General features: G+C 34.5%; 1 long non-coding RNA gene across 1 annotated transcript; it reads right to left on the reverse strand.

Moving 5' to 3' along the window:
- Positions 1 to 358: 358 nt before the first annotated feature.
- Positions 359 to 9,500, reverse strand: LOC139314073 (uncharacterized). Its single transcript, XR_011600171.1, has 4 exons — positions 9,324 to 9,500; positions 6,778 to 6,842; positions 4,853 to 4,925; positions 359 to 433 (listed from the first exon to the last, which is right to left on the reverse strand). It is a non-coding gene; the product is annotated as an uncharacterized lncRNA (long non-coding RNA).
- Positions 9,501 to 12,257: the final 2,757 nt, after the last annotated feature.

Here is a 12,257-nt window from a genome sequence, read left to right on the forward strand (position 1 = left end):
TATTATGTTGACACAAACTCCACTCTTTTGGTGTATGTGTTGTGATGTCACATGCCATACTTGCATGCATAAGGGAATAACACTTATTTGTAACTTTATTAATTTACATCCCAAAATTTCTCTGTTGCCTAATCTTCAGGCTTTAGGCTCTAGGCACTTTACACCATAGGAAATAAAATGTCAATACAATTACAAGCTATCAGGTTCTGCAGGTCCTGAAACTGAAATTCTTTATTAGCAGTCCAGCATGTTGCAAAGATTTGTTTCCTATGATTTGCACAGCCTATTAAATAAACCTTTCATAATCAGAGACAAAAATTCTAGGACCAAGACACTCAGTTTACACATGATTCTGGGTTTCCGATCAAAACATAATTTATTCAGAAAAATATCTTTCAGCATGTTCTTCAGTCTTTGGATGTGCTGTACTCTTCTGAAGAGAAAAGAGAACACATATGAATTTACAACTTTAGGTTCTCCAACTGTATATTAAAATTTGATACATCCAACTGAATGTACTAAATGTATGTATCATATTTTATATAATGACTAGTTTTCAAAATGATGTCCTATTTTTAATAACAAAACAAAATCAGAAAGAATATAGCCACTGAAATAGACTTAATTTTGCAAAAGGCTATATTTCTTTGCAGAATTTTAATCTGAATGATAACCAAGCACAGATCTGCAAAAAGTATTATTTCTAGTACTGTTGTTGCAAGTTACTGTTTAAATTTTAAAATAAAGGGAAAGGGTGTCAAACCTGCTTGTGAAAATTATTTTTCCTCCATTCCCAGGTGAAGAAAGTCTCCTTACTATACCCCAGAAAATATCTCTGAATAAATATATCTTTTTCAGCCATGCTGTAATAAAATTTCTTGTATTAATTGAGCTATTATGGTTGATATATCTTGAGTTACAAACTAGCATTTTGTAAATAGTTAGATCAAACCATTATTAGTATAAGAATAAACAACTTTTTGGGATGGTGGACATATTTGGAGTTTTCAGTGCATGTATAAAAGTTTTCACAAAAAAAACATCATTAAGAAGCTGGCCTGTTCAAGAAATTGCTGTTATGGTTATGGCCGGTTAAAACATTAATTGATTAGGAATCAAAATTGTTGCTAATCTATTTCCCCTTTCTTTCCAACCTACCTTTGTCTTTTTCGCTGGGCAAGTTATTATGTTAAATGTATTTTTTGCTAAGTCTGGGCATTTCTAAATAAAGCATGGGCTACAACAGCAACCAACTGTTTTAATATATTAAATATGCTTGAAGGGACTATATACCTTATATGTTGGAAGCAATGTATGGTAATTCGTTTACAACTTGCTCTAAGATGGCTCTAGGCTTTAGAGTTTACTTGATTTCCTTTTTTAATTATTTAATTAACAGAATCTAAAAATAAAATTAAGATCAGGTTGGATAAGGTGCCAAGAAAAATACTTGTGGGCATCGCTCATTATCTCTGAATTAAGCCTGATATACGAACCCACTTTTGCTGTCAGACAACATGTCTCACACATACACTGAGTATTGTTTAATAATAAGTTTCAACTGTATTCTTCCTTCTCCCCCACCCCCAAGGTTACAATTGTGATAAGTCATATCTAATATCTTTTATTTCAAATGAAAGAATTAAAGTTTCATTAAGCAACTGCAATTTTCACCTCATGTTAAGAGATCCTCTGCCTCATTTCCTGACTATATTTCTTAGGAAAAGAAAGCCAAGAAAAATGCATTTTCTACAGATAGAAGAAACCTTTTAACATTTTTAAAATGTACTAAAAGAATGACTGAAACCAGACAACTGTGCATTGTGGAATAATGGGCCATTTTGAAAGATCAAACTGAAAGAATGCAACTGAAAGCAATATGCTACTTTCAATGTAAGAACTGTTTGTGGTATATGCCTCTGAATATTTAGTTCAACATATTACGAAGTAATGTGACTTTTTTTCCCACTTTTTTATATCCTCAAGGCCTTTTTTTTCTTAGATTTGTTTACCCATTTAGATCAGATATCTATCCTTCTTGTGGAAAAGGTGTCAAAATAACAGATCTGTCAGTGGGATCTGAATGGCATTTTTCTCTTCCAAGGCCTTCTAGATAATACTTAAAATCAAACTCTGGTTTGACCTATGACTATAATCTCAGTATTTTCAAATTATGGTACTCAAAATCTAACAGAATCCTTATCACAGCATTTCAAAAGTAGGGGTCTTACTTTCCATTCCTAAATTTGGGTCACACCTCTTAAATGAAGCATTATAAATGGCATATTCTACAAACTGAGGAACAACATGATATAGTGGTGAAAATGTCAGATTAAGGCCTAAGAGATTCAGGGGCCACCTTTCTCTTGTAGTCGCTCTCTTAACTCAAAGGTGCTTTTTTTCAAGAGGCAGCTAGACTTTCTTGGTTTTTTTTTTTTTTTTTTTGAAGATGTTTTGCTTCTCATCCAAGAAGCTTCTCAGCTCTGACTGGATGGTGGGGAATGGAAGGATTTATATTCCTTGCAAACAGCTAGTCATTTGCATTCTTTTCTCAAACTGAAGCACAAATGATTCCTGTAGTCTGCAATTTTTCTGGAAATCTGTTCATACTCCCGCACCATTCAAAGGGTGTCCATCCCAAAGATCATAGCTAAATGTCTATGGAGATTCTCAGTCATTCAGGTCATGGTTGAGAAAAGGGAAAAAAGCGGTTGAGACAACCATGACCTGGATGACTGAGAATCTCCGTAGACATCTTTTAGTCCAATATGTGTCACAGAACTGATACACCTACACACTTTATACACACATACATATACATATATATGATTTCTACTCATCCAAGTCTTTTTGTTGGATTAAAATGGGGAAAAAGCAGTTAAGATTCTATTGCTATTAAATTCATTTACCAAAAATTCATGCAAAAAAATAGGAATTTTTCAAGTATAGTGAAGTATGAAAACATAAAATAATGCAAACAGTTACATAAAAGAAATGCATAGATGAAACCACACAGTCAAATAAACTTTATTTAATACTTTTTAGAGGACTCTGGGATCAAAGACTACAAATAAAACAATAATATTCCATGTGTGTGAAAATCTAAAATATTCCAAAAACAGCAGGAATTTAGGCTTACAAAGATCCTACAAAACAAGTGATTTCTTTTAAAAATGCATCTTATCTTAACATGTTAAATTACTGAGAGTGTGGATAACTTTTCAAGTAATTTATCTACCACTGATTATGCTCAGTCATGGGACTAAAGGAAATCACATATCAAAATGGAGAATTTATATAACCAGATTATTCTCTCTATAATCTATAAAAATATGGGATAGTAGATTTGCTATTATTCAAGGTATGATATTCTTTTTTGCTTTAGAAATAAAGAACTGTGATTTATTTCATTTGTTACCAAGCATTTCAAAAGTTCCTTTAAATTATAGGGAGTGGATTCATAATGGATAAAAGGTGAATTGGAGATGAAAAATGTGGCCGAGGAACATGATTGGCATAACTATTATTCATGCTTTAGTTAATCTAGACTACTGCAATATTCTCTGTGCAGGGCTTCTCCTTGATAACAACCTAGAAGCTTCAGTGAGTCCAGAATGCAGCAGCTCAAGCAGTTATGGGCACAAATTTCTTTGCTGTGTGACTTTGTATTATGAACTGAAAATGAGATATCACCTTTAAAGGCCTTTATACCTTAAAACCTGGTTCTTTTCAAGAGTTCTTACACCCAATGGCTTCTGCCCATCTAAAAAAAAGTGACAGAAAAAGACCCCTCTTGATCCCTATATCTGTAGCGGATATCTGCAGGAATCACGGAATTTGGCCTTCTCAGTCATAGACCATTTCTGGAACACTATTTTCAGTTCAACCCCAATTCATGGATTTTTCTAAACCAGTAATACATGGTTTTTCAACAAGCCACTGGAGTCTGATATGTTTAATTTTTCCTTCTTGCAGGGGAATATTGTATGTATTTGAACCATTTCTAATGCATTTATTACAATTTTTAAAAAAATAGTTTCATGTTTTTAATCCAATTACTGTATTCAGGTCTATAAGCCTGTCAGAGTTGGTTTTATGACCAGAATGGCACACAAGTCAAGGAAAGAAGGAAAGAAGGAAGGAAATAAATAAGGCATTCATCTGTTTCCCTGTCTTGCTACTGCGTTAATGAAATAGTCTTAAAAATCAATCTGATTCTTGCTAATATAGGAGTAAGTCTGGGTGAATTTAGCAATACTTATTTCTGAATAGACACATATAGGATTGTATTGTTAATATCTATTTTGAGCAACACTATTTATCATTTAAAGTTTTTATGAACTGCATGCAACTTCACTTCATTGTACAATCTGCAGCCATGAGTACTTCACCAACTTGGAAGAGGATATATAGTAGCGATACTGTATAATCAGTATTGGAATGAAGTGTGGTATAATGATACATGTGTTGGATTAGATGAGAAGATCATTTTTAGCTTCAAAAACTTTGGACTATTTCTCAACTCAACCTACCTCAGAAGCATGCTATTGTGGGGATAAAATGAAGGAAGATCCCCATAGAAAAACTCTCGAGTTCTTGGGAAAGAGAATAGGATAGAATGAGGATAGAAATCAAATTTGGAAAATTTGAAAATAGACCCTTTCAAAATTCCAATGAAAACCTGTGATCAAAGTACTGTCAAAAAATTAATTGCCCATGTTACTCACAACTTCCATTGACAGTATAATTGATGGCAATGCTAGAGATTGCAATTAAATTGTAGCTGCTAATGAATATCCACACCCACACCCTACTAGGCATGCAATAAAGAACTTGTTCTTACAAAACTCACTTTTTCTTTCCTTCTTTTCCCCCAACTCACATCTCTTTTTGGTTCCAAGTGGAGGAGAAAGAGAGAGATAATGCTGTGACATACAGTATACAGAAAAGAAATATTGGATGGAGTAGGTTATTGTTACACTGCTTCAAAAATTTTCATTTTGAATTAATCAATAGGTTTATTTTCACAATTAGAGTAGGTGTATCTATACATAGGAAGGAAATTTATCATAGTTTACATCAATTGATCTCATTCTGAGGAAGTTTTGCTTTCCTCTCTAGTACTGTACTTACAATGGTTTGCCTGTTTAGGTCAAAGTAAAAAGATTTGAGTTTTTGTTATACACATTTTTTCTACTAAAGATGTGAGGCAACCTGCGTCAGAACTTTTCCAAGAACAAGAGAATTTATGGCTTATGTGTATGGCTAACTGACATATTAGATAATTGCAAGCATTCTGTATATAATGTGGGTAATCCACAATATTATTACACCTAAATACACCTTAGCAAAGGTTACTGTATATATGCTTTAGTTAACACTAATTCACTAATTAACATAAAGAGATTTAAATTAATTTTATTTTCCAGTTTTAACTATTTTAAAGGACAATTAACTCTTTTCACACATGGGAAATTTCATTCTTTGGATAAACAAGGGCACCAAACAAAGAACAGCATTTCAAAGGCTTTATTGGGTTTCCATTCTGATGTTTGGTGATCGACCTACTAACATGATTGATTATATGCCATTAAATCAGTGTTAATCTTAGTAACCACATAGATTTTCTCCATGACAATATGTCTCTAACCAGGTCTTTCAGCAGTATACCCATCACTTCTATAACTGAATCCATCTATAGTATGTTGCTGCTAGTTATCCTCTTCTCTTCCCTTCCATTTTCCCCAGTATCAGAACTTTGGTACTAGGGAACTGGGTCTTTCAGTCATGTGCCCCGCTGACATTAACTGTTGTCCCACTGTTAGTTTTCAGATTCTAAATGTGAGCCACCTAGCTGTAATTTCAATAGATAGAATTTTGTTATATGTACAAATGCCATTATATTTTGGGTTTTATCAATTCCCTACTGCTTTACCAGGTTACAGATCCTAGATTTCCTCAAGAAGCTAGTATGAAAATTAGAGAGCTTGAAGACTTGTGAATCTAAGCCCAAGGCATGCAAAGCATGATTTATGACTTAAGGTATAAAAACCTAATTGTAGTGATTTACTTAACAAGCTTTGGTTAAAATTAATCTCTATTTAACATAATATACAAATGATGGCTTACTTCCCTATAAATTCACATGGAATTCACTGCACAGTTTGTTTTCTTCTATTGAACTTATGCTCTACAAGCTTGCCAGAGCTAAAATAGGTTATTGGTTATCATATTTTTGTAGTACTATCCAAAAGGAATCCAGAATGTGTTCTGCATATTGTTAAAAGTTCTTCTGGCATTTTCTAAATTACAGTACATGAAAATGCTCAAGCGTTTAAAATTTAATGTCACTTCAAAGTAGAAATTGTTAGATGCAAGGAAATGAAAAAGAATTTGAGCTCTCTTGTTGTATCAGAGAGCAGGCAGATTGTTGATTTTATTCAATTGTATCTTTTAAGATCATCATCATATTATTATTATAGTAACACAAAGACCATGGACGTCTGCAGTAACAGAGTATTCCCCAGTACAGTAGAGGAAATCTGATAAATTTGGGTTGTGTAAAATAGAAGAAATTATCTATTAACAAGATATTTGGATACTATTCAAAGTTTACTTGGATGCATTTACACTGATAAGAATGTAAATTTACATATTCCTGAATGTTACTGGTATTGTAATTATAGTATCACTGTGAAGTATAGTAAAATATACTGTAAGATTTGACCAGAACTGGGAAGATTCAGAATCAAGTCTACTGTAGCCATGGAAGCTCACCTGTCTTTAAGCCAACCAGTATCTCTGCAATCTCTTTCAAGGAGCATGTATGTCACTTTGAATTCCTGTGAAAAGACAGGATGTAAAACTAATATATATTTATACATATAAACATTCTATTATCTTTTCAGACATATAAATCTTGTGGTTGTTGCCATGAAGTAAAGTTCTCTTGAACTTTGTGTATTTACTTTTGATCAGACATTTAATATTTAACATCCATTGTATGTAAGAGATGAAAAATTGTAGCTATTGCTAAAAATACAAGCGATGGGAAATTAACTACAGTGAAAATGAACTGACCTAAATTCAGTGAACATTTCTAGGGCTAGCACAGGACATATGATATATTCATAATAGGAGGTCAACAACAATTCAATGCAAATTATTTCAGTTTTCTATTATTACATTTTAGTAAAAAGGACGTATTATTACTAGATAAGCAATAAATACATGATATCTAAAAATATCAGCAAACTGTGATAAAAAAATCAGCATAAAGGCACTTGATTTTGCATGGATGAATCGTATATGGAATTCAAATGTAGGCTCTGAAGTTTATTTTTATTTTTAAAACATATGTCATCCTGTTCTTTCAGCAAAATAGCTTTTATTATAGTTACAGATATAATTAATAACAGTAATCAATTAGAACTAGATGTAAAAAGTAATAAAAATAATATAAGTTGAATCTTTCTTCTGTGGAAAAACGAGGCCAGACATTGAGTGGTGAGGAAGTGATGCCTCTGCTTTACTTTCATCTCATATGAAGTAATCTCCACCTTGCAAACACATTTTCTGCCTAGTAACTAGTATCCAAATTAGTGTAAAGCAAAATATATTCAACTAATGATTAGCATTATTCTTTCTATCTAGGATGTACAGTCTACAAGAACTGTGGGAGTTATAAAAACAGTCTTAGAAAGATATCAAACTTGCTTAAGAATTTTATATGACCGTGTTGTACAAATATATACTGAAGTCCAAATATTAGAAAGAGTATCTCATCAACATTATTTAATCTCAGAAATATCTTTGCATTAACTGGCATCTTATTAACTGTAGTTTGCATTAGAGAATGACAAGTAGAAAAACACTGAAATAATTTCTGAAGAATGTACAAAAAAGACTCGGTAGCCAATCACAGATTCATTAAACAGTAAATAATGATACATAATTTATTTAGTGGAATTACTTTGAATCAAACTCTGAACTTTTAAGCAATTCTCCTATAAATAATCAGTTTAGTATAGCAACATAGTTCTTTTAATAAATTTCTAAGTGAATTATTTAAGCAGTAGTTTTAAACTTCAAATTCTCAATTGCCATGATTTTGAAAAGTGAATGTAGGCTTCTAAATATTCAGCAGAATATTTGCTCACTTTAATCATACATCAAAACTTCAGCTGTATGTTTCCAGAAATATATGATTGGAAAAAGTATGGGTTTCTTAATTTACACAGCAATAAACTACAGTGCATAAAGAAGCAATACATTTAATGTTTCAAGAAACATGTTAATTAAACTTTGTGTCTTTAGATGTGGACATTTCTTTGCAGGTAAGTTGAACAGAGATGTACAGAGATACATTCTGTGAATTTTGCATGTATTTCAGTCAGGCGTTTTCAGACAACTATAAAATTATAAGATGTGCCCAACTCTATTCAATGTCACTTTGTTTCTATCTCTTGCTAAGTGGATGCATTCAATGTACAATCTGCTCCATTATTATTCAGAAATGTCCAAGACTCCTACTTTTTTCTCAGAGTTAATTTATTTACATCCACCTATACTGTGGTCATAGAAACATTCTAGTATTAAACTGAGGTTGATTAGATGTTCATCTTGCACCATTACTTTTGGATTAGCTGCAACAAGATAGCAAACTGTATAAATGCTGCATGAAGTTGCAATGTATTCCAAATATGCTTTCTTACAGTTACTATTGAATTCAGTGAAATTTACTTTGAAATAAATATACTTAGGGCATAAATTTGGAATACTAACAAGAAAAACTAAATATGTATACGAAGGAGGCTGCAGTTCTGCATTTAGAAGTATCTCTCTGTGATCTCAGATGACATTTACTTCTGAGGAAACGTGGCCAGGATTATTTTAGTTGTCTTCTAACTATCAATCTATTTCAGACCCATAGGGGCAAATGCAAAATATTTTCTTTCCTCTTCTTTAGTTATTTTAATTGAGGATATTGTTCCCACCAATAGCAGCCTATTTAAGACTCCATTAACTATGATTAATCTCTCTATTTTTGAAATCTCAAAATACATTAAAAAGAAATCTCTCCGTCCCAGGACCGGAGTTCAATTGAAACCGTAGTGGGATTTAAGATTATCCCGCTAGAACCGAACTTGTCACTTTCCTTAAAGCCGTATAGTTTTATCATCATCGTCATCTCTGTTGTCAAGGGCACCAGGGCTACTACAGTGGATGAGTGTGAAACGGTGGAAAGCGAGGCTATCGTGTAGACGGGGCCATCTGACGTGAGCTTGAAACCGTGGTCCCCGTCAACACTGGCCTCCACTCACCATTCAGGTACTTTCGTATCTCTTATATGGGACGGTCCGATCGGGAAGGCTACCAATGTCCAGAGGAGTATTCAAATTGCATGGCTGCCATTCGACACGTATCACTCGTGTTGCTGCTGAAACACCTTTGGGTAAAACGGGGCAGAAAAGAACCGATTGAGGACAAGGGTGAGATGGGCTCCGTAAGCATTTTCGTTCCTACTTCTACGCAAACACCCCCCCCCCCCCCCGCACCTTCATCCTCCTTTTCGATCCCGCTTGGTAACTGAGACTGCCAACCAATCCTCAAACTGCCAGCCGGCATCGCGGCCTTGCCATTGGCTGCTTCTGTTGGAGGCCTTTCAGCGAATCCCCGAGCTCGTTGCTTCTTCCCAGACAAAAGACAAGCGCGGGGGCTCTGGCAAACGAGGCTAACTAATACGCGCTCCCCCCTCCCCCTCCCGACATTCACTTTCCACCGCCGCCACCCCGCCGACCTGGCGTCCATCCTGGAAGCGAGCCAGGAACGGAATATGCAACTTTGCCTTTTCTTGAAATGAGAGCAGAGAGGAAAAGTGAAAATGCACACATATATTCCAAACACACACACACACACACAAACCCTCCTCCCTACCAAATAATGCTGTTGCTCCATATACTATAATAAAGCAAGCAGGCCCTCTTCTGTCACAAAGAACTTGAAAGTTTTAACAATGTATCTAAAGCTATTTAAATATCTGCTTAAACAACTAATCTCCACCTTGAGCATAATAAGACATCTGGGCTTCAAAATACCTAAACTCTTTGCTTATTAACCCTAAACTAGTGGAAATCTTCAAGGATAGCAACAAGCTGGTCCTGGAATTGAATTTACTGACAACTTTGTCATTGTTAAACTAAAGCAGATTCTCATCAAGAGACTTTGGCATAACCTTAGTGAAGTGAGGATATTAGCTAGATGATATGTTAAATCTCAGTTACTAATTAGAAACCTAATTAGAATGACTGCAGGTGTCATTGACTTTACTCCAGTTGTAAATAATGGCATGATAGGCCAACACTTCCATCACATATATTCTGTATAAACATGAAGCAAAATAAATATACATGTACCAGATGTGATTGGGCAGATAATTCTTCCATATGATAACTTATTACCACAAATAATCCTGCAAGGCTTGGCTATGGATCACAAATATTATAGTGAGTAACCATGTCAATAATTCATAATGTGCTGCAAGAGAATTGTGGTTATGGGTGATGGGGAACATTCTGATTCTACATATACAGAATACATCACAAACATAATGGATGAAAGCAAGTGTTGTTAATACACTATTCAGTACTATATAGCCATTCTTCCAAATATTAATGCTTGGGCAATATCTTATGATCAAATCATGAACATGATTAGATTTTGAATTTTAAGGGACACAGCACTGAAATTTAACAAACCTCAGTATCTGAATGGGGAGATCAACTATATATATATATATACGTGTATATATATATACGTTCAGATTCTATGCTGGAAAGTATTTTAACTAGTATAAGGTGAACATATACTTTTTATATTTTGGAAAATCATTAACTTACTCTGCCAATTAATCACACTACTTGAATTTGACAACAATCCAAGCAGATAGCACTATCATAATGAGACACCACTCCTACATCTTCAGAGTAACCCAACTGGTGAGAATAAGACTTACTTAAAATAAGAATATCTCTCTGAGCAGTTGCATAGTCCCAAAATTTCTGTAAGTCATCCAACTGTCAGTTACACATTAACTTTAATCATAATTCTGAAATACACTGAGACACTGGTGATGTGTTTGTAAGCATGCATCACAAAGGTATAAAATAATTAAAGACTGATAATATTTTCACTTGATCAACCCTTGCTGTACACAAGACATACATTTGAACTTACAGTTTGTTAGAGATAAAAGAAATATCAACTGTTCAAAGCCTTTTCAACTTCAACTACTACCATGACTAGTCATGAAAACCCAATTGATAGTGTACTTTTCCCTTCGAAAAGCCAGCTTCCTTCTATTTATACATGGAGATTTATTGTATACCTATGTGAATTGTTACACAAGACTAGAATAAAATACACTGAGTCCTAGCTTCAGTTTTAATAGTCATTCTTAAATTTAGTAGTTAAGAATATTAAAATGCTTAGTTATTAGCTTGATATCCAGTGGACACTTTTCACATTCTAAACTACCATATGTGCATCATTCAAAGCTATTCATAAAGTACACGTCTAGAGTTTCCATATTTTACATCAGTCATTTAAATGATGGACTGTTGAGGGTGACCTATCATATAGTATCGATAATACACACAGAATTCCATATTGAAATATTAAGCACATTCCAAGTTCTCCCTGTTCTTTGTGTATATTAAAGAGCTATAGAGTCACCGGTGCAACAGATCATCATCTGCAAACAGTCCCAGCCCCAGCAGCAGGCACACAACCTCCGAATATTATCTATATACCAACCGAAAATGCAGGAAATACATGGTGAAAGATAAACCTACCATTTACTTTGCTACGCGTTGTCAAACCATGACAGGAATCAAGTGGACCCTTTGGGGAGGGGGGGTTTGCATCTTTTGTGTGCCGTCTGAGAAAAAATGGGGGGGAGCGGGAAGAAGGGTCTCCTATCTCTGAATATTCTGGCGACTTTACCGCTGAGCGGCCGGGGGGGGGGGGGGTAGGCATACATTCACATAGCGCAGAGGGGTGATGGAGGGGCATCTGTCGCCAGCCGCTCCAGCTGGAGGCATAGCTTCCTCGCATCACTGCCACTTGCACTATATATACACATATATACATGAAATCTCAAAAACAATTAGAGGTAAAACTGGAAGCCGACTCTCCCCGCTTTCTAGCAGCTTTTGTTTCTTGGCACGGCCAAGGTACTTCGCCAGAAGCGCAAAAAA

Source organism: Pituophis catenifer, unplaced genomic scaffold, assembly GCF_029215685.1.
Source record: "Pituophis catenifer annectens isolate HBS135680 unplaced genomic scaffold, rPitCat1.0.hap2 SCAF_3, whole genome shotgun sequence".
NCBI classification, from domain to species: domain Eukaryota; kingdom Metazoa; phylum Chordata; class Lepidosauria; order Squamata; family Colubridae; genus Pituophis; species Pituophis catenifer.